This window comes from Xenopus tropicalis, chromosome 5 (assembly GCF_000004195.4).
Source record: "Xenopus tropicalis strain Nigerian chromosome 5, UCB_Xtro_10.0, whole genome shotgun sequence".
Classification (NCBI taxonomy): Eukaryota; Metazoa; Chordata; class Amphibia; order Anura; family Pipidae; genus Xenopus; species Xenopus tropicalis.
This window is the reverse complement of record NC_030681.2, coordinates 37,905,326-37,930,791: the sequence shown is the minus strand read 5'-3', so window position 1 is coordinate 37,930,791 and position 25,466 is coordinate 37,905,326. Positions and strand designations below refer to the sequence as shown.

Genomic DNA, 25,466 nt, shown 5'->3' with positions numbered 1-25,466 from the left:
GTCAACGCGCCATTGTATGTTGGTGACAAGCGGTGTCTCAGGCCCCTCCTCTGTTCAGGGATGGTTTTTCCAGGTTGGCATAAATGGCCTCTTTCACACCTCTTTCAAACCATCTGTCCTCTCGGTCCAAAATATGCACGTTACTGTCCTCAAAAGAGTGACCTTTTTCTTTGAGGTGTAGATAGACTGCTGAGTCTTGTCCTGAGGAGTTCGCCCGCCTATGTTGGGCCATTCTCTTACAGAGAGGTTGTTTTGTCTCCCCAATGTATAAGTCTGAGCACTCTTCACTACACTGGACAGCATAGACCACATTACTTTTCATGTGCTTGGGTGTTGGGTCTTTCGGGTGCACCAGCTTTTGTCTCAGGGTGTTGCTGGGTTTGAAAAACACAGGAATGCGATGTTTGTTGAAAATTCGCCTAAGTTTTTCCGATGTTCCAGCAACATATGGGATGACTATGTTGTTTCGCCTGCTGTGTTCCTCCCTTCTGTTTGTAGGTCTGGTCTTTCTGTTGGTCTTTGATCAAAGACCAACAGAAGAGAGGAACACAGCAGGCGAAACAACATTGTCATCCCATATGTTGCTGGAACATCGGAAAAACTTAGGCGAATTTTCAACAAACATCGCATTCCTGTGTTTTTCAAACCCAGCAACACCCTGAGACAAAAGCTGGTGCACCCGAAAGACCCCAACACCCAAGCACATGAAAAGTAATGTGGTCTATGCTGTCCAGTGTAGTGAAGAGTGCTCAGACTTATACATTGGGGAGACAAAACAACCTCTCTGTAAGAGAATGGCCCAACATAGGCGGGCGAACTCCTCAGGACAAGACTCGCAGTCTATCTACACCCTCAAAGAAAAAGGTCACTCTTTTGAGGACAGTAACGTGCATATTTGGACCGAGAGGACAGATGGTTTGAAAGAGGTGTGAAAGAGGCCCATTTATGCAACCTGGAAAAACCATCCCTGAACAGAGGAGGGGGCCTGAGACACCGCTTGTCACCACATACAATGGCGCGTTGACATCCTTACCCCGGCAGTTTCACAACAGTTCACACTTCCAGTCATGTACTTTGAAGGATTAACACCTTCATCATGAGAATCTTGGTACCCATTGTGATTGGATCATACCCTTCTTACACCTGTCAGTTTCAGCTAACACCTAACTGAACAAGTTCAATGAACCATTGTGATTGGATGTCTGTGACTCTACTACCATCAAGAGTTTAAATACCGGGGAATTCCCTACCAGTCATTTGAACTGAAGAAGCCACTCGGATGAGTGGTGAAACGTTTTCAAGAAAAACTCAGAAAAGTCCAGTTGTTTTTTAGACTTAATTCTACCTAGATACTGTTATATCATAGACCTGGATGATGAGAATCTTCATAGACACCCCCCCCTTGAGATTTTTGTGTGCATCATGGGCCACCCGCCACACCCCTATGTGGGGCCGCCTGTAGAGGAAGTAGTCCTGGCCCCCCTGCGGCCTTGGGTGTTCTTCTTCTATAGTTACGCCCACTGGTATGGGCACTGGTTAGAAAAGGGGGTTAATCATGGCTAAAGGAATAAATTAGTAAATGGATTATGACTGTGGGGCAGTGGGTGTTACTCTATGGGACCAAAGCACCCGCAATGAGATTTTTATCATGCATCACGGGCCACCCACCACACCCCTATACTGGTCCCCATATAGAGAGAAGTAGGCCTGGGCCCCCCGCGGCCGTGGGTCTTCTTCCTCTATAGTTACACCCCTGGTTAGGAAAGGGATTAATCATGGCTAAGGGAATAAATTAGTTAATTGATTTATGAAGAAGACGACAGAACTTTGGGATGTGGGACAGTGGTGTAACTTTATGGGACCAAGCACCCCGCAGTGAGATTTTTTCATGTAACACGGGCCACCCCACCACACCCCTATACTGGTTCCCCATATAGACGAAGTAGTCCTGGGCCCCCCGCGGCCGTGGGTCTTCTTCCTCTATAGTTACACCCCCTGGTTAGGAAAAGGATTAATCATGGCTAAGGGAATGAATTAGTAATTGATTATGAAGAGACGACAGAAACTTTGGGATGTGGGACAGTGGTGTAACTTTATGGGACCAAGCACCCCGCAGTGAGATTTTTTCATGTATCACGGGCCACCCACCAACACCCTATACTGGTCCCCATATAGAGGAAGTAGTCCTGGGCCCCCCGCGGCCGTGGGTCTTCTTCCTCTATAGTTACACCCCTGGTTAGGAAAGGGTTAATCATGGCTAAGGGAATAAATTAGTAATTGATTATGAAGAAGACAACAGAACTTTGGGATGTGGGACAGTGGTGTAACTTTATGGGACCAAGCACCCCGCAGTGAGATTTTTTTCATGTAACACGGGCCACCCACCACACCCCTATACTGGTCCCCATATAGACGAAGTAGTCCTGGGCCCCCCGCGGCCGTGGGTCTTCTTCCTCTATAGTTACACCCCTGGTTAGGAAGGGTTAATCATGGTTAAGGGAATAAGTGGGTGATCACAGATTTGTGTGTGGGGCATTGGTTAGTAAGGGTTAATCATAGGTAATGGAATAGGAGGGAGACAGAACTTTGGATGTGGGACAGTGGTGTAACTTTATGCGGACAAAGCACCCCCGCAGTGGATTTTTTTCATGTATCACGGGCCACCCACCCACACCCCTATACTGTCCCCATATAGAGGAAGTATGTCCTGGGCCCCCCCCGCGGCCGTGGGTCTTCTTCCTCTATAGTTCACCCCTGGTTAGGAAAGGGATTAAATGCCATGGGTTAAGGAATGAATTAGTAATTGGATTTATGAAGAAGACGAAGCAGAACTTTGGGATGTGGGACAGTGGTGTACTTGATGGGACCAAGCACTCCCGCAGTGTTAGCATTTTTTGCATGTATGCACGGGCCACCCACCGACCCCTATACCTGGTCCCCATATAGGACGAAGTAGTCCTGGGCCCCCCGCGGCCCGGATGGTCTTCTTGCCTGCTATAAGTGTTATCACCCGCTGGTCTAGGGAAACGGTTATATCCATGGGTTAATGGGAATAAATTAGTAATTGATTATGAGAAGACGACAGAATCTTTGGGATTGTGGGGACAAGTGGTGTAACTTTATGGGACCAAGCACCCCGCAGTGAGATTTTTTTTTCGTGTATCACGGGCCACCCACCACACCCCTATACTGGTCCCCATATAGAGGAAGTAGTCTGGGCCCCCCGCGGCCGTGGGTCTTCTTCCTCTATAGTTACACCCCTGGTTAGGGAAGGGGTTAATCATGGCTAAGGGAATAAGTGGGTGATCACAGATTTGTGTGTGGGGCATTGGTTAGTAAGGGTTAATCATAGGTAATGGAATAGGAGGGAGACAGAACTTTGGGATGTGGGACAGTGGTGTAACTTTATGGGACCAAGCACCCCGCAGTGAGATTTTTTTCATGTAACACGGGCCACCCACCACACCCCTATACTGGTCCCCATATAGAGGAAGTAGTCCTGGGCCCCCCGCGGCCGTGGGTCTTCTTCCTCTATAGTTACACCCCTGGTTAGGAAAGGGTTAATCATGGCTAAGGGAATAAATTAGTAATTGATTATGAAGAAGACGACAGAACTTTGGGATGTGGGACAGTGGTGTAACTTTATGGGACCAAGCACCCCGCAGTGAGATTTTTTCGTGCATACGGGCCCACCCACCACACCCCTATACTGGTCCCCATATAGACGAAGTAGTCGCTGGGCCCCCCGCGGCCGTGGGGTCTTCTTCCTCTATAGTTACACCCTGGTTAGGGAAGGGTTAATCATGGCTAAGGGAATAAGTGGGTGATCACAATTGTGTGTGGGGCAATTGGTTAGTAAGGGTTAATCATAGGTAATGAATAGGAGGAGACAGAACTTTGGGATGTGGGACAGTGGTGTAACTTTATGGGGACCAAGCACCCGCAGTGAGATTTTTTTCATGTATCACGGGCCACCCACACACCCCTATACTGGTCCCCATATAGACGAAGTTAGTCCTGGGCCCCCCGCGGCCGTGGGTCTTCTTCCTCTATAGTTTACAACCCCTGGTTAGGAAAGGGATTAATCATGGTTAAGGGAATAAATTAGTAATTGATTATGAAGAAGACGACAGAACTTTGGGATGTGGGACAGTGGTGTAACTTGATGGGACCAAGCACCCCGCAGTTGAGATTTTTTTCATGCATTCACGGGCCACCCACCACACCCCTATTACTGGTCCCCATATAGAGGAAGTAGTCCTGGGCCCCCCGCGGCCGTGGGTCTTCTTCCTCTATAGTTACACCCCTGTTTAGGGAAGGGTTAATCATGGCTAAGGGAATAAGTGGGTGATCACAGATTTGTGTGTGGGGCATTGGTTAGTAAGGGTTAATCATAGGTAATGGAATAGGAGGGAGACAGAACTTTGGGATGTGGGACAGTGGTGTAACTTTATGGGACCAAGCACCCCGCAGTGAGATTTTTTCATGTATCACGGGCCACCCACCACACCCCTATACTGGTCCCCCATATAGAGGAAGTAGTCCTGGGGCCCCCCGCGGCCGTGGGTCTTCTTCCTCTATAGTTACACCCCTGGTTAGGAAAGGGATTAATCATGGCTAAGGGAATAAATTAGTAATTGATTTATGAAGAAGACGACCAAGAACTTTGGGATGTGGGACAGTGGTGTAACTTTATGGGACCAAGCACCCCGCAGTGAGATTTTTTTCATGTAACACGGGCCACCCACGCACACCCCTATACTGGTCCCCATATAGACGAAGTAGTCCTGGGCCCCCGCGGCGTGGGTCTTCTTCCTCTATAGTTACACCCCTGGTTAGGGAAAGGGTTAATCATGGCTAAGGGAATAAATTAGTAATTGATTATGAAGAAGACGACAGAACTTTGGGATGTGGGACAGTGGTGTAAACTTTATGGGACCAAGCCACCCCGCAGTGAGATTTTTTTCATGTATCACGGGCCACCCACCACACCCCTATACTGGTCCCCATATAGACGAAGTAGTCCTGGGCCCCCCGCGGCCGTGGGTCTTCTTCCTCTATAGTTACACCCCTGGTTAGGAAAGGGATTAATCATGGTTAAGGGAATAAATTAGTAATTGATTATGAAGAAGACGACAGAACTTTGGGATGTGGGGCAGTGGTGTAACTTTGATCGGACCAAGCCACCCCGCAGTGAGATTTTTTTTCATGTTCACGGGCCACCAACCACCACCCCTATACTGGTCCCCATATAGATCGGAAAGTAGTCCTGGGCCCCCCGCGGCCGTGGGTTCTTCTTCCTCTTATAGTTACACCCCTGGGTTAGGAAAGGGATTAATCATGGTTAAGGGAATAAATTATAGTAATGATTATGGAAGAAGACGACAGAACTTTGGGATGTGGGACAGTGGTGGTAACTTGATGGACCAAGCACCCCGCAGTGAGATTTTTTTCATGTATCACGGGCCACCCACCACACCCCTATACTGGTCCCCATATAGACGAAGTAGTCTGGGCCCCCCCGCGGCCGTGGGTCTTCTTCCTCTATAGTTACACCCCCTGTTTAGGGAAGGGGTTAATCATGTCTAAGGGAATAAGTGGGTGATCAACAGATTTGTGTGTGGGGGTATTGGTTAGTAAGGGTTAATTATACGTAATAGGTTGGATGTGGGGCAGTGGTGTATATTTATGGACCACCCTCCATACCCCTATGTGGGCCCCCCTTTGTAGAGGAAGTAGACCACTGGCCCCCCGCAGCCATGGGGGTCTGCTTCCTCCATAGCCATGCCACTGGTGTGGCCCATTGGTTAGTATTGGTTTAATCGTGGGTAAGGGAATAAGAGGGTGATCCAACTTTTGCATGTGGGGCAATGTTTAGGAAGAGGGCACCCTGCAATAAGATTTTGCTTGCATTGCAGTTCATCCGTGACCCTTCATGTTGACCCCCTGAAGGAAGTAGACCTGGGCCCCCCGCGGCCACAAGGTCTCCTTCCTTTATAATTACACCACTGGGGTGGGGAACTGGTTAGGAAAGGGGTTAATCATAGGAAAGGAAACAAGAGAGAGACACAAGTTTGGGGTGAGTGGGGCAGTGATTAGGAAGGGGGAAATCATGGTGAAAAGGTGAGAGACAGAAGTTAGGGGTGGGTGGGAGCAAGGCTATCTTTATAAGATTTATACTCACCATAGCTCAGACTCCTAAATGATCTTACCTTTCTTTTTCTATCCTTTAGAAGTTACAGTTAGAGATCCCGTGTGGTGCTGGCATCAATGGTAGAACCAGCTGACATTCACAGGAGATGGTTTAGCGTTGGTATAGCAGGTGGATTGGTGGTTCTGGGGTGCAACGTGCCATAGATGGTACAATGTTATGGGCCTCAGGTTGTTACAGGCAGTAGCTAATGATGTTATCCCACATTATAATAGAGGTGATGCCTTACTCCTGCCAATTCCAGCTGGGATCCACATAGGAGAAATTTTTCCAGTTGGTTTCCTCATTGGAACACTGAGGGGAGAATGCTGGCTGGTATTCATGAAGGTCGTCTGCTGATGGCTATGAACAAGTTAAAAAAAGTGCTTAACCTTTTATACAGCGTTGTATAGTTTCATTTCCATTGCTAATGTTTTTAGGGCTGTGACACAAGGGGAGATTATTCGCTGCGCCACAAACCTTCCTTGTCGCGGGCGACTTACCTCCCCACAATGCCATCCCACCGGCTAGAATGTAAATCTCCGGTGGGATGGCATACACGGTGCCGCGATTTGCCGAAGTTGCTTTTAGAGGAAACTTCGGCAAATCGCGTACACTACGTATGCCATTACTGGCGATTTACATTCTAGCTGGTGGGATTACATTGCGGGGAGAATAGTCGCCTGCATCAAGGAAGATTTGTTGCGTGGCGACTAACCTCCCCGTGTGTCACAGCCCTTAACGTAGATTCATTATGATTAATTATGCCCCTTAGCCTTCTGAAATACCGATCATATATACCGGCATATGTGTAAAATCTTTATAGAGAAAGCAGCCTTTTAGCTTCACAGAGAAGAATACACTCCCTTCTTCTGTTATAGGGATATGGGAATCAAACTAATGAATAATGCGGTCACTTAGGGATTGTTAACTGCAAGGAAGAAAATGGCTAAGCCAGTTGTCTGGTGTTATTATGGAGCTGACCGACCCTCTATCCCAATAACAGCAGGGATCCTAAGCCACTGGGACAAACTCTTTGTCTTAACACTACCAGCTCCTATCACTGGTAAATATAAACAGCAGTAAATTATCGGGAGGCCCAACTTGATGGCTAAATTTGGATCAAAATGTATGATTGATGTTCCACCTGGACATCACTTGAACAATGGAAGAGTAACTGTTACAACCACGTTTTCATATATCGATAACAAAGGAGAAGAACTCGAGTAAAAAAGGAGTAGTAGCGCCCCGGCAGGATATTACTAGATTATTCATTGGTTCAGCGCACAAATTTACCATTCCTGGCTGGAAAGGAGGCGTCAATCTTCGGTTTTCCAGATCTTCCCAGTTTATTGTGCTGTAGAAAGCATGCTCCCTGATGTTCCCATTCAGTCCAAGCCGCTGAGTCTCATCATTCTCCAAAAGCTAAAGAGAAAAATAGTCCTTTATTTAAATATTGCAGATATTATGCTGGGTACCGCCTCCCACAAATAGGGGTAATAAGAATAACAAAAAGGAAGACTTTCTCTTTATATCTTAAAAATCCTTTATAGAAACAGTTCTATTGTGTTTTTGACAAGAAGGACTTGACTCAGTCATACATGTAACCATCAAGAACTACATCTTCTCATACAAACTACCAGTATTTTAATGCTTACAGAACTAAACTCCTTCTCAAAAATACTCCTGCTGGGTATACAGGTATCCCTGTAGGGGCTCAGGTGGGTGCATAGGCTGTACAGACTCTTTCTTAGACATTTCTGTACTGCGTATGCGCCCAGCTGGAACCAGTGCAGATGTTACCTGGAAAATCTGAAAAAGATGGTGAATATTTTAAAGAAGGAGGGCCAACATGTAGCAAAAGGATAAAACAAATTTGGACCCTGTAGACATTTTCTCTTACTTTGTCCGTTTAAAAAGTTTGCACCAGGGACACCTTTCATTCCTTCTTCTCCCAGTTTTCTATACACCTCTTCCCCAATATCGCTCAAATACCTTATCAAATGTTAATGTTTGGTTTCCTTTTTCCTGTTAATTGTTATCAATCACTTTTACTGTTACTTCAGGGTTAATAACCAATAAAAATAAAGTTATATAAAAGGTCATCATTACAGTAATATGAAATATATATGTGCAGACCTTTTGAGTTAAAAATGGGACACAAATGGGACCTCTGATACTTATGTATACCACAGCTATATACAATATTAAATACACTGCAATTCCCTTATGTATTCCTCTATTTAACTGCTGATATTTACCTTTGGCAGGAGGTCCAGCATTTCTTCGCTCATATATTGTGGGTAATTAGGTGTTCTCATTTTAATCATAAATCGTTGCCTAAAAAGGCTGCCTGAATGTGGAAAAGGCAATTCTCCTGTGGCCATTTCATACATTGTAGCCCCAAATGACCACCAATCCGCTCCTGCGTTATATTCTTCGCTCGATAGAATCTTTAAAGAAAATAATAAAAACAACTTAATTGGCTACTTATATTTGTGACTTTAATATGAAAACAAGGGTAGATTGGCATTTTTCTCCATAGGATTGCTGTTAACTGCTTCTCATTACTGTCAATAGGAATCACACTGCTGCTTATGGTATAGCGAGGCAATTCTTGCAAATAACCTGGCATGCCTTTTTGCTCTAACACTGGAACAACTGAGATATGACAGGAAGATACTGGTCTCTCCTCCCTACCACATAACTTTTCCTCCATCTCAATAATAGAATGTTAGGAAAGCTGTGTGACCCCTGTGTCAGAAAGACTTTTGGTACCCATTAGGTTAGAAGGCATTTATTTTGCTCAGTAACAAGTGCTAGATAGCGCAAGAATTCCCAGAAAGAATGGGGTGAGGCTAAACTCATAATTTGCTTCAGCTCTCTTAATGCATTTGCCAAACTGTTGACATAGGTTTAGGCACTTTGAACATCAAGTTTTAAACAGCCCAAGATTGCAGCACCAATGTGCCTTAAATTACCCCTAATAGAATTTAAGTATCTAAATGACCCGACATTGCATTGTGCCAGCACTTGTTAGATGATGGTTTCCCATGGCAGTGGGATCATCTAAGATGCTAATGCTATTCTATAGATTTTTTTTATACAAACCTTTCATCCTTATGTATGTATGTATATATGTATATATATATATATATATATATATATATATGTATATATGTATATATGTATATATGTATATATATATATATATATATATATGTATGTATGTGTATATATATATATATATATATATATACACTAGGTATATATTGTAAATATTAAAAACAAATTATGTCACCTCTGGTGCCCGGTATCCAGGGGTTCCTGCTAAGCCGCTCGTCTTCTTCTTGCCAATGAGGCCAACTTCAGCAATGCCAAAGTCGCAGATCTTAATATGGCCATCTTTATCTATCAGTATGTTGTCCGGCTTCAGATCACTGTAGGCGGAATATTAGGAACAATTTGCAATCGTATAAATGTACATAGAGTTTTGGGAAGGAAGTTAAGGATTTTCTAAGACGTTAAAGGATGGTAAAGGGCTACTTTAGAGTGTCTTTATAATCACATATTCTTAAGGTCACTGTCTTAGTGGTGGCAGGTAATTTATTATGTATTGCTGAGGAATACAGGAGATTATTTGTGGGAACTCTTGTCAGCTATGTAAAGGAAATAGAAATATTGCGCAGGGCTTCTTTGGCTCTTTTGAAACTTTGCTATGAGCTAAAAATTAACCACAAAAGAAGGTGGCAATCCAAAAGATCTTAACAGCTCTTGGTTATGGATCCCACAAAATGCTCTGTGCCACAGCAAGAAATTTAGAGTGTAGCAGTGATGAACTCTGTCATAGGAACCTTTGGTTTCCTGGATCTGCCCTTAGGCCAATGGCGTATGGGGAAATATCATGCAGTATGAAAAGCTGCAACAAGCTTCCTAAAAACTCCAGATTAGTAGCTGCTACCTGCATCTGGCTAGAAAAAGACTTGGAACATTTTATTGCCCACTTTTTCATATGCAGGCAGGGAGGACAAAATGCTGAAAATAAATGTACATAGAATAATAATCATGCTAACCCTGCAGGTGCAACTGTAGTATTGTGCATATATGCAATACTGAGCAAATTTAAGTGCAATTGCATCAGTATTTGCCTGTGTTTTGTTATCTGCCAGTAAGTGAGAAATTAAGTGGGCAACAAAATCCACCGTGTGCCACTGCCCTTATAGATTTCTTTGAGGGCGTAATAGAACATTCTACACTTTAGCAATAAAACTTTATTATAGTTGACAGGTCGCTGCTTCTAATCCCGTCAGTATGACATAGGCCTTATGTGTATAACTGAATGACTGTATGTGTATAACTGAATGACTATATTTAATAAACTGACATCTCAAAGCATGTTACAAGACCGATCTGCTCACAGTGAGTGGAATCATGATAACAGTGACTAGTTTAGTTTAAAGAACACATTAAAGGTGTAACACAACATATTGAGATTTTACTGACCGATGAATGATTCCCTTGGAATGCAGGAACTGGAGGGCAACCACCATCTCAGCTGTGTAGAACCTTTCCAAAAAAGAAAATAATCATCATTCCTATATCTCATCAATTTCTCATCTCTCTTAATAACAGAAAAATGCACTAATTTGTGTATCCATTGGTGTATAGAGCACAAGGGCAAAAACTTATTTCACTTATTAAAGGGGCAGTATATCCCCTTGTTCAACATGACTGCAGGTTGTGCTTGTGGGGAACTTACTTTTTGTCTATTGTCTAACGAAAAGTTCTGTGGTTCTTATTATTTATTGAGCGGAACAGGGCAAACATGTTTGGCCCTTGCAAGGAAGAAGTAAAACTCAACCCCCCTTTTTTTTACCCCAATATATATTGGTAACCCTATCTTAGCCCAAACTACATTTTCCGGCTAGTGATGGTAGAACATGAGTTACCCTGGTCTCCTTTTCCCAGATGGAACCTTGTAATATGAAAGAGGAAGAGAGTGGGTGTTGTGCCACTATACCCCTCTGCTGCAGTAATAAACATATAACAAAACAATTGATATGGTAGATATATAATGTTACATATATTCAAAGCAGAGTTTAACCCTCACACCACTATGGAGGCACTAGGTAGGTTTAAGATACACTTTTAGGTTGCCAGTTAGTGGTCCAGATCCCCTCCAACAGGACATTTTAGGAAGTATATACTATGCCAAAATCCCTTCAGGGAATCCCTTGCCCTCAGGGAGCCCTATCTGTAGCTATAAATCCTTAGGTGGAGCACAACGCTGCTCTTTCTAGCTATGTCTCATTATCTTACCTTCCTAGAAGATACTCCAGACAAAACTAGTCCATTATCTGAATAAACCTCATTCATAGGGCCCCTGTTCCCTGGCTTTATTTAGAAGGGTTTTCCCTCTATGACAGGACTCTTGTAAAATTGGGCCTTGTAAACACCAGGCTCCCTGGCACATATCCTCCAGTATTAAAGTGGTCACTAATTCTATGGGCCAATAACAAAGTTTCCACTTAGGTAACTTAAATACATTACCAGGACCTAGCAACTAGGGGATTAAATACAGTATATAATATAGAGTGATCTCTTGGGGGAGAGCTAAAAGCTCTAAAAAAAATGAAAAAAAAAATGAAGTATTGCACCTGTTTTTGTACTTTTGTACATTTACCCTGGAATTGTCATGTCTGCCTGATAATACTCACATGATGCTTGACATTGGTAGTTTTCCTTTGCAATCAATCATATCCCACATGGATTTCCCACTGCAATACTCCAGGACAAAGAAGGCTTCCAGCTGGTAAGGACAGATTAGGGGAATGTGAGACATGGGACACTACCACCCACAAATACAGCTGGCAATAAGATGAGATTCAAGGTACTTGCTTAATGATAAAACCATCCCAGATAACTTGCGATGTCTGCAGTGACCTCTTCTCCCCCCCCCCCCACCCTGCTGAACTGCACCACACACGGCTCCAAATAAGATGCAGAGCAGCGCTGTGGTCTGGTGGCTGCCATCTATGGCTGCTTCATGGCATCTTCCCAGCTCTCTGACTGCGATCATTGAATGGCACCAGCTCTTTGCCATACACTACTTTGCTGGGAAAGCAGCCATAGAATGCATCAGCCAACCCTGCTGCGCTACTTTCAATTTTAGTAACAGGGCAAATAGGGCAGTATTAGGGTAATGTGTGGTACCTTTCAGGAGGTGGGTGGGAGACCTCTGCAGGGGACTAAAGTTATATAAATAGGTTCATATATTTCAATGATAAATAATATCCCTGTAATACACACCATGAAGGCACCACTACTTTACACTAACGTGAATTTATTGACATTGACAAAGTAATTTTTTTGGTGAGTACTTAATGACGATAAGGTCTGGGAGTGCCAAGAACTAAATCTCAGACACACACATACAAAAGAAACATACATATACACATACAGTATGGTTACCTCTGTTTGCAAAACTGCATAAGAATGGCTTAAAAATGCACATCCTCTGCTGATCTTCAAAAAATAGGCCTCTTTAGTGATGGTATAGGTGTTGGTCTTTGCAGACTTTTTCTTCAAGACCTTTATTGCTACCAGCTGTTTATTTGGTCTAAAAGTAGCCAACATCACCTAATAAAAATAAGAGAAGACATTTAATATCACAGAGTCTCTTGTAGAGATAAAATAATTCCATATTTAATAACTTGGAATATACTTCGCTCACCTGGCCAAAGCCTCCTTGTCCCAGCTCTGAGTGGAACTTATAGTTGTTGATATCCAGGGGATCAGGTCTTTTGATGTCCAAACAGGATCTCTTCTGTATACTTCCACCTTGTTAGAGAAAAAAAATCCCATTAGTAGCTCAATATCACATATAAACTGTACATACTAGTATATGTTTAATTTAATCAACAAGTATACATATGAAAAACAAAACATTTATATTACATTTATAACTGATAGGTATTACTTACCGACTTACATGTATGGCAACTTGCAACCTCATTTTAAGCCCCAACGGCCAATATACATTTGTGAGAGGCAAGATGCAAACAACAATTGTACTATAAAGCGCCACATTTATTCTACTTTGCACCGTAACTCTCCTCATTTGTTCACAGAGCTCATAATAGAGTTGCGCTTCTCTATCTCTGTAAGGGTGAAGACACACGGAGCTACTAGTAGCAGCTCCTTTTTCACGACTGCTAAACGCCAGAAAAAAACCTGCCAATACTGAGAACTGACTCTGCAAATATGCTCTACATGGCAAGTAGCTGTTACTAGTAGCGCCACGTGCCTTTACCCTAAGTGGATCTGCCTGTTTTTCTAAATGTTGCATTGAGGAGCAGTGGGATTTTAGCAGCACAAGGGGTATATATAGAAATTGGCAGTTAGACTTGCTGTTAGTTATTAGCAAATGAGGCAAAGGGTGAAGGGGGACATATAGGGAATAATAAGGTATATTCCCTGCCACACATAATAAAGATTCAGATAGGTAAAATGGCTCCTAATAACATTTACAATAAAGTCTTTAAATATGATAGAGACTTGGCAAAAGTGCTTAAAATTGCACTGAGCAATTTCCCATTTAGTTACAATGTACTGTATGTGTCTATTAAATATATACAAACAGTGCAGTGTTGTTTCCTCACCTTCTAAGGGGTCTTCTGGGCTCCTTGGTCTTTTATTCCTCTCGTCCTTTTGCTCCGTGTTTCTTTCTTTACAGCTTTGTTGACTTTGCTTTTCTTTCTGTCCTTCTTCAGATTTTCTTGTAATGCTCCCATCCTCACTGGTCTTCTTCTCTGCTTGGATTTCCCTTACCTTCTGTTCTTCTTCAGATCTTCTCCTATTAATGCTCCCACCCTCACTGGTATTCTTCTCTGCTTGGCTTACCTTTTCTTTCTGTTCTTCTGCAGATCTTCTCATTTTAAATCTTCCATCCTCGCTGCTCTTCTTCTCTACCTGGATTTGTTTATCTTTCTGTTGTTCTTCAGATCTTCTCCTATTAATGCTCCCATCTTTAGTGGTCTTCTCTGTTTGGCTTTCCTTTTCTGTTTCTAACTGCCCTTCAAGTCTTCCCCTCTTATTTCTCACATCCTCGCTTGTCTTCTTTTCTTTGTGTTTCTCTTCACTCCTTCTTCTTTTAATGCTCCTATTCTGAATTTTCTGTTCATTTCCGCAGCTTTTGTTATCATTTTCTGCTTCTTTCTTTTCTATCTTCTGACTCCTTTCTTTGCTCCAATTCTTGTTGGGCTTCTCTTCTCCAAAGCTTTTTGCTACATCTAATTTCTCTCCAGATGGACTCCGACTCCTTTTCTTACTCAAACTCATGATGGTATCTTGTCCTACACTGTTTTTTATAAATTTTATTTGCTCTCTCTCGCTATTTCTATAATATTAATACTCGCTGATCGAAAACACTCCCTCTTCTACTCCCTATCCAAACGTCAGTTGGTCTGAACCCAGCAAATGGCAGTTAAGCTATTGTGAGGCATGTGACCAGCAGCAGTGGCATACAGGGCATCAGTGGCGTTACCATGGAGACATGCATGAACTAGAGAGCTGAAGACATACAAGCCTTTCTCCAATGAAGAAGAAAACTTTCTAACAGCAAAAAGCTCAAGTTGCCCAACTTAAAGAATATAAAAAGACCAGTAACAATATGTGCCAGCAGAGCTTTAAACTATGAATGATTTTTATTTGTAGAATGCTAGGTTATAAAGACAATGCTAGTAATGGAATATGAATAGGGGTGTGACCATAATATATCACATCATACGCTTACACTTGTCTAACCGCGTAGTTTTTTAGGAGCTACCTGTATTTATACCTCCTAATAGGGGTGCAGCAGGGGGTGTGATCTGGATCAAATGGAGCATGGTTTGGATTAGGTTGAATCGGGCACGGACTGGCCAGAACAGCGATGTGTCCAGAAATCCCCCTTGTACACTTCGAGGCACTTAATAACATGAATGAATGCTCAGGTTATTTATGGGCTGACTCAGGGTAGACACAATACAAACAGTATATATATATGTATATGTGATCTCATTCAAGGATTCTATGCCTGTGTTTGTTCCACAGTCAAACAGTGTTAGCTATAATAACCAATTTTGGAAGCACAAAAAGCTGTATATGTGGGTGCAAACCATGGGCCGGGTGCAAAATGCAAAAGTATGTAAAGTTCTAAAGTTAAGCAGAGATTTCCATAACTACCTATGCAATCAAAAGGAAGAATGATCAGACAGTTTTAAAGCAGTATTTTTAACTGCAATGTGATTTTATTTTATGTCATAATGTAACTGCAATGTGATAATTAATTATAAAGTATAAGGGCACGGTTGATAAAGGGCACAGCCTGAAGCACGTAGTTTGGTATCACTTCTACAATAAAATCACATTGCAGTAATAAATACTGCTTTAAACTGTCTGATCATTATTATCCTTTTGGCTCCATAGGTGCACAGACACCTTTAGTATCGGCAGCAGTCACAAATATGGCTGAGACCAGGGTTTTATTTTTTATGTTCCCACTACATTAAAGGCAGTATACTGTGTAAAGCAGGGACGTAACTATAGAAGAAGAAGAAATTGTGGTGCCAGGGGGACCCAGGAGTGTAAGGGGCCCAGGGAGGTAAACAAAACAGGGATCCACAAATCCATTGGTTACTCGAGAGTAAAATATTTACAGGTTTTGTGAGTTTTTTAGGAGCTGCACCCCATAGCACTTAATTGTACTTTATAAGGTAAACAAAACAGGGATCCACAAATCCATTGGTTACTCGAGAGTAAAATATTTATGGGTTTTATGAGCCTTTCAGCAAAATCCAATAAATCTGTTGATTCTTCTCTGATCACTTTATTGTCTATATATTCCTTTCTTCATCACCTGATATCTCTCTCTTTCCTCATGTTTAAAATGCCTTTATTGCATACATCTTTGTGCATTCCAGCTAATGCCCTAAGATTTATGCAATAAAGGCATTTTAAACAAGAAATATTAATAGTGCTATTCTAAACTGTATTTCATCTGGATATACCAATGGGAAGTGGCCCATGAAAGATCTGAAAATTGTTCGTTTTTTATATTTTTCTTTTAATCTGTATATTTTGAGCTAGTGGTACAACGTATCTTGGTTTTATTTATTTTAAGTACCAAATTTACTCCCTACAGTATAAAATATGTATTTTAAATGTGGAGATTTGCATTCTGAAAGCAAAACAGACTCTTTTCAAATAGGTGTCAGCAAAGAGGAAAAGCTGCATCACAGCAATCTTCCATAAAAATGGAAGTTTATTTAGTTTTTTTTATACAACTAGGCTGAAATACCTATTCATTTCTATACACGCCTATAATACACAAGGGCCATGAATGTCCTGTAAATTATATGCTGATAAACAGTGCTTAGTGATGTCATCGGTTATAATCAGGGTCGGACTTGGGCCCACCGGGGCTCCCACCCCAGGCACCCTGCAGGTGCCCCCGCCGGCTACCTCCCCTAATCCCCCCCCAAGGGCCCCCCTAACCCCCTGCAGGGTCCCCCACCCAACGTCCTCTCCTGAGCGCATAAATTTAATGCGTCGGGAGGAACGGTCAGGCGTGCCGGCAAGGGTCGGGTCTGGGTCGCCGGGCCCACTAGGATTTTTCCAGGTGTCCCGGCAGCCCAGTCCGACCCTGGTTACAATCAGTGCTTAATGATGTAATTTCTTTCTCAAACTTGTGTATTATAATAAATAATGTTGCTCCTGTTGTAAAATATGAGGATATTAAAAGTCACCTTGGAGTTCCTTGACCTGTATAAACACTCTCCTTCGACCATGTGCCTTTTATATGGTTATGGAACTCCTTTGTAACTTATAATATGCATATATTTTACAGTGTGGGTACATTATTCTCTATGTAACTTGTGTCATAAGGCTATAGTAATAGTATGTAATGATTTAATACCAATGGTTTATATCCTTTATTTCTGGTCTCTTATGAAAGTTTCAGAGAGATCTAATGTGATGGCGGGTCTGTGGCCTCCATTAAAGTTGGAGTGCTGCAATAACCACTTATTTGTTTTACATGAATAAATACAAAAGATCCCTGAGGTATATGAAACTGCTTTATCAGTTTAGAAGGTTCACCAGGGAATGATGTTTTTTTTTTTTTTGTTTGTGTTTTTTATTTTCTAGGCATCCGCCCTTACAAATGTGAGATCTGCAACAAGGCATTTACTCAGAGGTGTTCCCTGGAATCTCACCTTAAGCAAATCCATGGGGTTCAGCAGGGTTACGCTTACAAACAACGCAGGGATAAGCTCTTTGTCTGTGAGGATTGTGGCTACACTGGACCCTCCCAAGAGGACTTGTACCTACATGTTTATGATAGCCACCCAGGAAACGCTTTCCTCAAGAAAACCACCAAAAAACTGGCAGCCATTTTACAAACCAAAATCACATCTGTTCTTCAGATAAAGTCCACAGCACAAGAAGAGGTGGAGGCAGAGTGAGAAGACAAACGGTGCTTAGACAGATGTTTACAGAGTTTATTAACTTTATGAAACCATTTTTTATTGCCTATTTTATTGCTTTTTTTTAAAGTGGGGAGATTTCTAAATTATACAATGAACTCACCGTGGTTGGATATCTTTTTTTACATTATGACAAATGATTGGGCCAAAAAATGTATTCAAGTATACATTTTTAGAATATGATTATCTCGTGAATGTGGTATGAACTGTACAATTGTATAGCAGTGTAAATAAATATATTAGCCCTTAAATTGAAGTATAATGCTAGTAGGTGCCTTTCTCAATAATACTGAGTAGATTTCTTATTTCACATGGGTTACAGTTTGAATTTTGTGATAAAATGATTGCTGTGTTTTCCCTGCCATCCTCTTGATACATTTAATCCAGTTCACACACATCTGCTTATTTGTGGGAGGTGAGAGCATTATGTGGCAATGCAGTGCATCCCTGTGGCAGTCGTAATGCCATCAGACAGACAGAAGGACCTGCAGCACCACATTATTTCAGTCAGATCAAGAATAATTTCCCCTTTTATTCCTATGGATATAAATTGATTCCCACTTGCAGCGGGAGACCAAACACTGAAGTGCGTGTGGCCTTATACAGGTGGAATAGGCATTTTGTGGTGCATCTGGTACATAGTGCTCACCGCTTATTTCAGTGGAGATAATGATATGGCATTTCTGGCAATAAAGTCTGCTCCATCCATATTATAACATCCCAATATTCCTACATTCATGTGCTTATGGGTGAATATATGTTTTTATAACATATTTATATTGTGTGTAACTGACTCACTGGTTAATGCATAATTTTGTTCATGGAATATATATCAAAATATTACACACCTGCCATTTCTTATGGGAACATTTTATATTTTATCTATAACTTCCTTTCCGTATGATGTAAATTCTAAAAAGAACACTTACAAAAGAATGTCCTATAGATGCTACTGGCGGAATGAAATATGTATCTTGCAATAATAATAATATCAGAAAGCGCCTTTGTGTTTACTTGTACATCTAGCAAGTGGCGAAAGTTTTGGGGCCCTGCCCCCCGCAGTTTTTTTTTTTCGGGACCCCAACCAAACACCCCCGCACCTGGCTGAAATCATGGGCGGCACCCACGACACACAAAAATTTGCGGGTGACCTCTGTGGCCGTGGGGTCTGTTGCGTCTGTAGTTGTGCTACTGCATGTAGTGGTGGGACAGACGCAAGTAATCACCTGTTTATTCAGTGGGTTGACAGCTCATTAATATGCATGGTATTAAGCTGGGAATTAATTACTGCAACAAACATTCATGCTATGTCACACATGAGGTTTTCGCCTCCAACTAAAAACGCAGATACATTATGTAGCATTGTGTATTCAGTCACAGAGAAAATATCACAAATGACATTAGCCTGAACGTGGCTTTGGCAGCAGGTAAGAATGAAATGATAATACTAAGATACTGGATCTCCCCGCGTACCCCTGCCCTAAAGAGGGCACACAAGAAAAACTATTAGCCATTCCAATATGCACATCTAAAGACAGAAAGGAATATACCTTTAAACACTGCCTTTTGTGCTACTTATATTACTGAGACTTTTCCCAAAAAGCTTGCAAACAGAAGCCTGCGGTTCCACTTCCGGCTGGTTTCTCTGCAGGGAAAAGGCCTTTATATACCCAATCCAGCTATCTACATTATAAATATACTCCCAGTGTTCATAGGAAATTAATAATACTAGAACACATCAGCAACATATTCTAATGCCTGCGCTTGGGCTGGTTTACACTGTTTTACTCTTATTCATAGTAACAACATATTTAGACTAATTGCTGTTAATAAAGTGAATAGTAGCATAAAGGCTTACTCGAACCTAAAACTGGCAAGGCCACAGTCATTATTAGGCTGACTAAATGCATTTGTGGCAGTAGGATTTATATTTATTCTCTAATACAATTTTTTTTTTCAATTCTTTATTTATTTTTTGTCCATTAAATTACAGCCTTATAAACTGAGCTAATACAGCAAAAACTGGCAAGTCATTGCTAAAAATCATGACAAAGGGTACAAATGCAAATGTTTGGTGATATTCTAACAATATACTAATCAGAATATCACTTATGTCAAAAAAGATTTTGCTGTATAGAAAGTTGCCCTATGCAAACAATATTCTGTCCCATCAACCCCTGCAGCTCATAAGTTGAAAATGTTGGTCCACCCACTCAGCGTTGGACTGCTCCACTAGGGTATCAGGAACGGTTCTAGTAGTCCCCCTGCTCATCCAAACATTTCTCATTGTATGTCTATATCAATATGCAGTCAGTGTTTACCATTGTATGGGCACCTTAAAACTAAATAAAGACAAAAACAGATGCAAGGGGTTTTAGTAAAATATCTTTTACTGTTCAACAGTTATTACGCTGAATTAATTAACAGGAAAACATTAGGGTATCATTATTTTTAAAATGTATGTATAAAGTTCCAACACATTCTGCAGCCACTAGCTTGATGTAGTTATAGAACAATATGCCACGAATATATGCCTTCACTTTCTTGAACAGCGAATCACAATCAGAGGGAACTGTGAAATCTGCAGCCGTAGTTAGACAATTGGGAAATGGGTTCTTATAGGCAATATACATAAAAATAAAGGTTAAGTAAATCAAAGTTCATAAAAATGCATACAAAATAGATTACCATGTAGCTTTTATTTTTTACGTCTAGGTGACATGGTGACTTATACACTGAATTACTTACAATAAGGACATTTATCCAACAGTAAAAATAGAGACCGCCACTGTCCAGCAGCTTTCTATTTACTGGTCAAAGGGTTAAACCAGGGGTCTCAAACTCGCGGCCCGCGGGCCATTTGCGGCCCTCGGTACAGTATTTTGTGGCCCGCACCAACGCCTTCTCAAAAGCAATGAATGGATCACGATTTTTATTGCGATTCAAGGGATAATGCAAGGCACGGCGGGCGGGAGCTGCCAATTGCGGAAATGACGTTATGCCATCATAACAGTTATTATGGGAAGACGTTCTGTGTGCACAATTAGCTGCTAAGGAGCTAATTGTGCACACAGAACGTCTTCCCATAATATGATTATGATGATTATGATGGCATAACGTCATTTCCGCAATCAGCAGCTCCCTCCCGCCGTGCCTTGCATTATCCCTTGAAAGCCAATTTTTTGTGAAATCCCTTATGCGGCCCAGCCTCATCCTGACTTTGCCTCCTGCGGCCCCCAGGTAAATTGAGTTTGAGCCCCCTGGGTTAAACTGAGAATTCACCCATTGATAAGTATGCCTGTACAAATCCTCTAAATGTTTCATACAAGTGCATAGAGGGTAGCCGAATTTCTAGCAACCTGTGTCTGCCACTGCAGGCTCTCATATTGCAAGTGGTTGGATCCGCTGTCTGTAGGCGCCACCTATAAAGTACAGATGAGATGTTCCTCCCTTTCTGCATATTGTATTTCATTCACATCAGGTCGAGGTGTATGCAGGGGCAGTAGACTTTAAATGCGGGACCTTAAACAAAACATGTCACTGCCATGTCCTGTTGTCATTGCTGTTTCTCCTCCTCCTTCTTCTTTTTATATTCTTCTAAGCTTAGCAGCCACTTATTCCAGAAGTGCAAACAAAGATCTGTGTCCATGAAATGCATATGGGCTGGGGAACCATCTTTGTACGCCACCACTATGAGACCACAGTTGACCTGAAATATTAGATTTTATAAAGTAGGTTAGGATATCTCAAGGCTCTCTCTTAAGACTGGATACAAAACATTAAAAAGAATGTCTATTGTAATTTTGCAATACATTTAACATTTATTTAGACAATTAGAAAACATCAACCATACCAAAAGGACAGAAGAACCTCAGTGCTCCATAGTACATGAGCTCCATCTTCTTTATGTGTTTTGCATCATTGGATGCTTCATCAGAGAATCTAAGGGACCATGGAGAACTGAGGGACCTCTATCCTTATGGTATAGCTGATTATTTGGAGATCTGTATACATTTAGGATTGTTTTGTGCACCAATAAACATTTTAGCTGTGAGACTTTGTATTACTAAATTGTTATTCAGGGTCTGGGGCAGTATTCCCACAGGTTTCAGGTGGCTTACTCTTAAGTACTGGTTATAATTTATTGTTGCAATGTCTGTACCAAGCAATTAACAGGGGACATGTCTTGGGTTCTAGCACATAATACAGACCTGCTTCTTTAACATTTCAGCATAAATGTTACTCACATAAGGAAGGAATAAGAGAAACTGACTGTGTGGATTATTTCTCATTAGGCTCCCCCTTAACTCACAATAACATTACAAACATATGAAAATATAATAGTCACCAATTTATAGTTCTGAAAATGCACTGATACATTATTCATTTTATAAAACTGTATATTTATAGGCTAGGTCGCCCATCAATGTTTTCAGCCCCCAATCATAGAAATATGCATATGAGATATTAAGCCTAAGCCATCCCTCCTATCCAGAATGGTGAAGCAGAAAGAGACCTCCAGAAATGAGATAGCTTCTGTGTATACTTACCTGAAAATTATAATTATTGTCATGATTTATTGCTCCAATATAAGCTGCAATTTGCAGTGGATTATCAAACGTGTCTCGTATATATGGCTTTGGTTTCTCTGAAGTCTTCCAGTCTATTACACACAGCTTTTGCCTGCAAAATGACACACAATAGTAAATCTGAACAGAAGGCATGCAGTTAAATGAAAAAAAAGTCTGATCACTAATAAAAAACAGAAAACACCTTCTCAACTGTGTTAAATAAATGTTAAGCCGTATGTATACAAACATGAAAACAACCAAAATCTTAGTAACCAAAACTTGACAAATAGTGGAGAAGGCTGCATTAATAGCAACCAATCACCAATTAGCATAAGTAGAAGTCTTCTACAGGCATGAAACTAATGGCAAAATTTATAGTCCTACAGGAAAGAGGGCCTAATCTGAGGCTGATGGGAGGTGGCACGTAAGAGAACATGCAAAGACATCATTACATTAACATTAACATTTATTTATAAAGCGCCAACATATTCCGCAGCGCTGTACAATAAGTGGGTTACATACATTGGACATACAGAGTAACATATAAAGCAATCAATAACCGATACAAGAGGTGAAGAGGGCCCTGCCCAAAAGAGCTTACAATCTACAAATCATAACAGTGGTGGGCATGCCCACAAATGACTGCTGCAGAATGGCCTACATTGCACCCTCCCCAATAAGTAAATGTTACATCCCTCACGATCCATGGCTTACCCCAAGGTGGGAGGGGGGGTCACACCTCACAGTTAGGGAACAGTGGCTTAGGGTATATATATATATTTATTAGGGTCACAAAGACATGTAAGCATTCAAGAGGCCACAGGGTAGTATGCATTGCATCTTAACATAAATTTAGTCAACTGATTTATAAAACCCCCTTTATGATGGTTAAAAATGTTTGTTAAGTATACAGATATCCATGTCAGACCCAAACTCTCCCCTTTAACATCTCCTATCAAAGACAGGAAACAATGTATAATAAATAGATGTGTTCTGATTCTGACGAACCATTTCCCTGGCCCAAGAAAGCTGTCAAAACTATTCAACTGTGGGACTTTCAGAAACCTCAACTTATTGAATCAGACTCAATAATAATGTTTAAATGCATTAACAAATTCATTTATAAATTCATTTATAAATTCATTAAGTACAATGGTAAGGCACCAGTTGGAGGAGCATGATGTGCATGAATGATCCCTGCTGCTCCCCAAGGACAGCACAATGGATTTCTCTTGCGGTATGCACCCTTACCTATAAATTGCTGAACCTGGACAACACCACTTACAATCCAAGGGAGAAGATTACTTGGCTTTTAATGTGCCTCCCCCATTCTCTCTGGATACAACAGTTTTTATTCCCCTAGAAGGGGGTAGTTAGTTGGCGATGGGGGGGGGGGGGGGTGTCTTAAGGATGAACATTGTAGCTAATGCTGCCATCTCCAGAAAGAGCAGGGGAGAGCAGCAATGTTTTTAGAATAGATGGTAGTTTTCATTGAATGTACAATATTTCTCCCATTACCACCTGGTGTACTGTGTCTCTCACTGTTGCTCAGGAAGTCACAGGAGTCCAGGAGTCCCTGGATATGTAACATCTATAGGGTCCCATGGAGCAAAGTGAATTTCTGGTGGTGGCCCTTAAGCTGGCCATACACGTGGCGATCTCACGATGTTTCGTACGACCGTCGGTCGCACGAAACATCGTCAGATCCGCCACACACCATTCAGGGCTGAATCGGCAGGTAAGGAGGTAGAAACAATAGGATTTCTACCTCCTTCTGCCGATTCAGCTCTGAAGGGAGAATTTTGGTCAGGCGCCTTCTATGGCGCCCGATCAAAATTTTCTAACCTGGCCGATCGGCGAGTCGACCGATATCAGCAGCTTCCTGCGATATCGGTCGGCTCGCTGACATGCCATACACGCACCGGTTTCGTACGATAATATCGGTGCGTGTATGGCCACCTTAAGGAGAAAGCACGTTGATAGGACTACTGTTGCTACAGCTTTATTACTACATTTCAATTTGAGGCTTAGGAGACTAAAGGCACCAAACCCTGCAGATTTTTCTTCAGACTTGTATGAAGCAGTTGCCAGAAGCCAGCCATGTAAGTAATATAAGTGTCCACAGTTCTCAAGTCACAGAAGGGTGGTTGTACCTCCCATATAAATGTCACGTGTCACTGGGAAATTATAGAAACTTGGTGTCACTGGCAAGTTTCTCTAGTGGCAACCACCAATATAATGGAAACACGTTTAAAAACATTCTTTATAAGGAATTAACCTTAATGGGTTGGCTGCTATGACAGTGTTCTTTCTCTGAAACAATTTTAACCTTATTAAAATGTATGTCTCTGTTTTACCTCTTGATAAACATGCTTCCAGTTCCTTAGCTCATTTATCCCCCTAGGCTACAAATCTTACCCTGTGACCTAAGAAGATAATTATCCCCACATAGACATACACCGTCACTTTATCTGACAAATTCAGCAATGTGATCTGAAAGTAAAAACAGAACAAAAGGAGGTGGGATGGGGCGATTAAGAGATGGCTTGGGAGCAAAGAACAAGTTATTAAAAATGTACAGGCAACTAAGTTGCAGCAAGAGATGAGAGAATTTTGGAGAGTGGGTCTATGGGACATTCTGGTGGGGCCCTGGCATCCCAGTCCAACACTGGGTGGGCTCATTTCCCCCCATACTCTCATTCCCCCTAGTCTTGCTAGGCACCTTTGGAAACCAAGCTATAATTAGGCATTAGCTATCCCTCCTGGCGCCCCTTTGCTGCTGGCTAAGTACAGGCCTCCTGCTATCAACCCTGAGATTAGTGCTTATATGTTCCATGTAACCTGGGCTCCATGCAAATATGGTGGAACACAGAAAGTGCTTGGTGGACACAATTTTTTACTATTATATAAACCCCAAGCATGCTAATATTGCTCCTATATAATATACTGTACGAGTCTGATAGCTGGAAACAGTATAAGGGCTCAGTTGCTATCGCTAAAGCACTTTCATTTCTTCACTCGTTTCTTCGAGTCCCCTATAGAAACTTGACACACCATAATCTCCAAGAGGAATGGGCGGAGCCTCTCTGACACGATCATTTTGGTCTTATCAAAAGTTGCACACTGGGCGTGGCAGAGGCAAGGGCGGAAGAGTTTAGGGGGCTGGGCTTGTAGCGCTTT

At 41.8% G+C, this 25,466-nt stretch overlaps 1 long non-coding RNA gene and 1 pseudogene across 3 annotated transcripts in view; one reads left to right on the top strand and one right to left on the bottom strand.

Annotated features, from left to right (window-relative positions):
* LOC100497923 overlaps window positions 1-17,974 on the top strand; it is a 108,880-nt pseudogene extending 90,906 nt beyond the window's left edge. Inside the window, exon 10 of the transcript XR_004222672.1 lies at window positions 17,378-17,974. The product of XR_004222672.1 is annotated as a transcription factor Ovo-like 2 (transcript). The remainder of the gene's footprint in view (window positions 1-17,377) is intronic.
* Window positions 17,975-21,116: 3,142 nt separating this feature from the next.
* LOC105947441 lies at window positions 21,117-25,428 on the bottom strand. 2 transcript variants are annotated; one of them, XR_001170889.3, is made up of 3 exons: window positions 25,341-25,428; window positions 22,266-22,398; window positions 21,117-21,424 (listed from the first exon to the last, which is right to left on the bottom strand). It is a non-coding gene; the product is annotated as an uncharacterized LOC105947441 (long non-coding RNA). The 2 variants fall into 2 exon arrangements; XR_001923739.2 differs by lacking the exon at window positions 25,341-25,428 and adding an exon at window positions 23,538-23,800.
* Window positions 25,429-25,466: the final 38 nt, after the last annotated feature.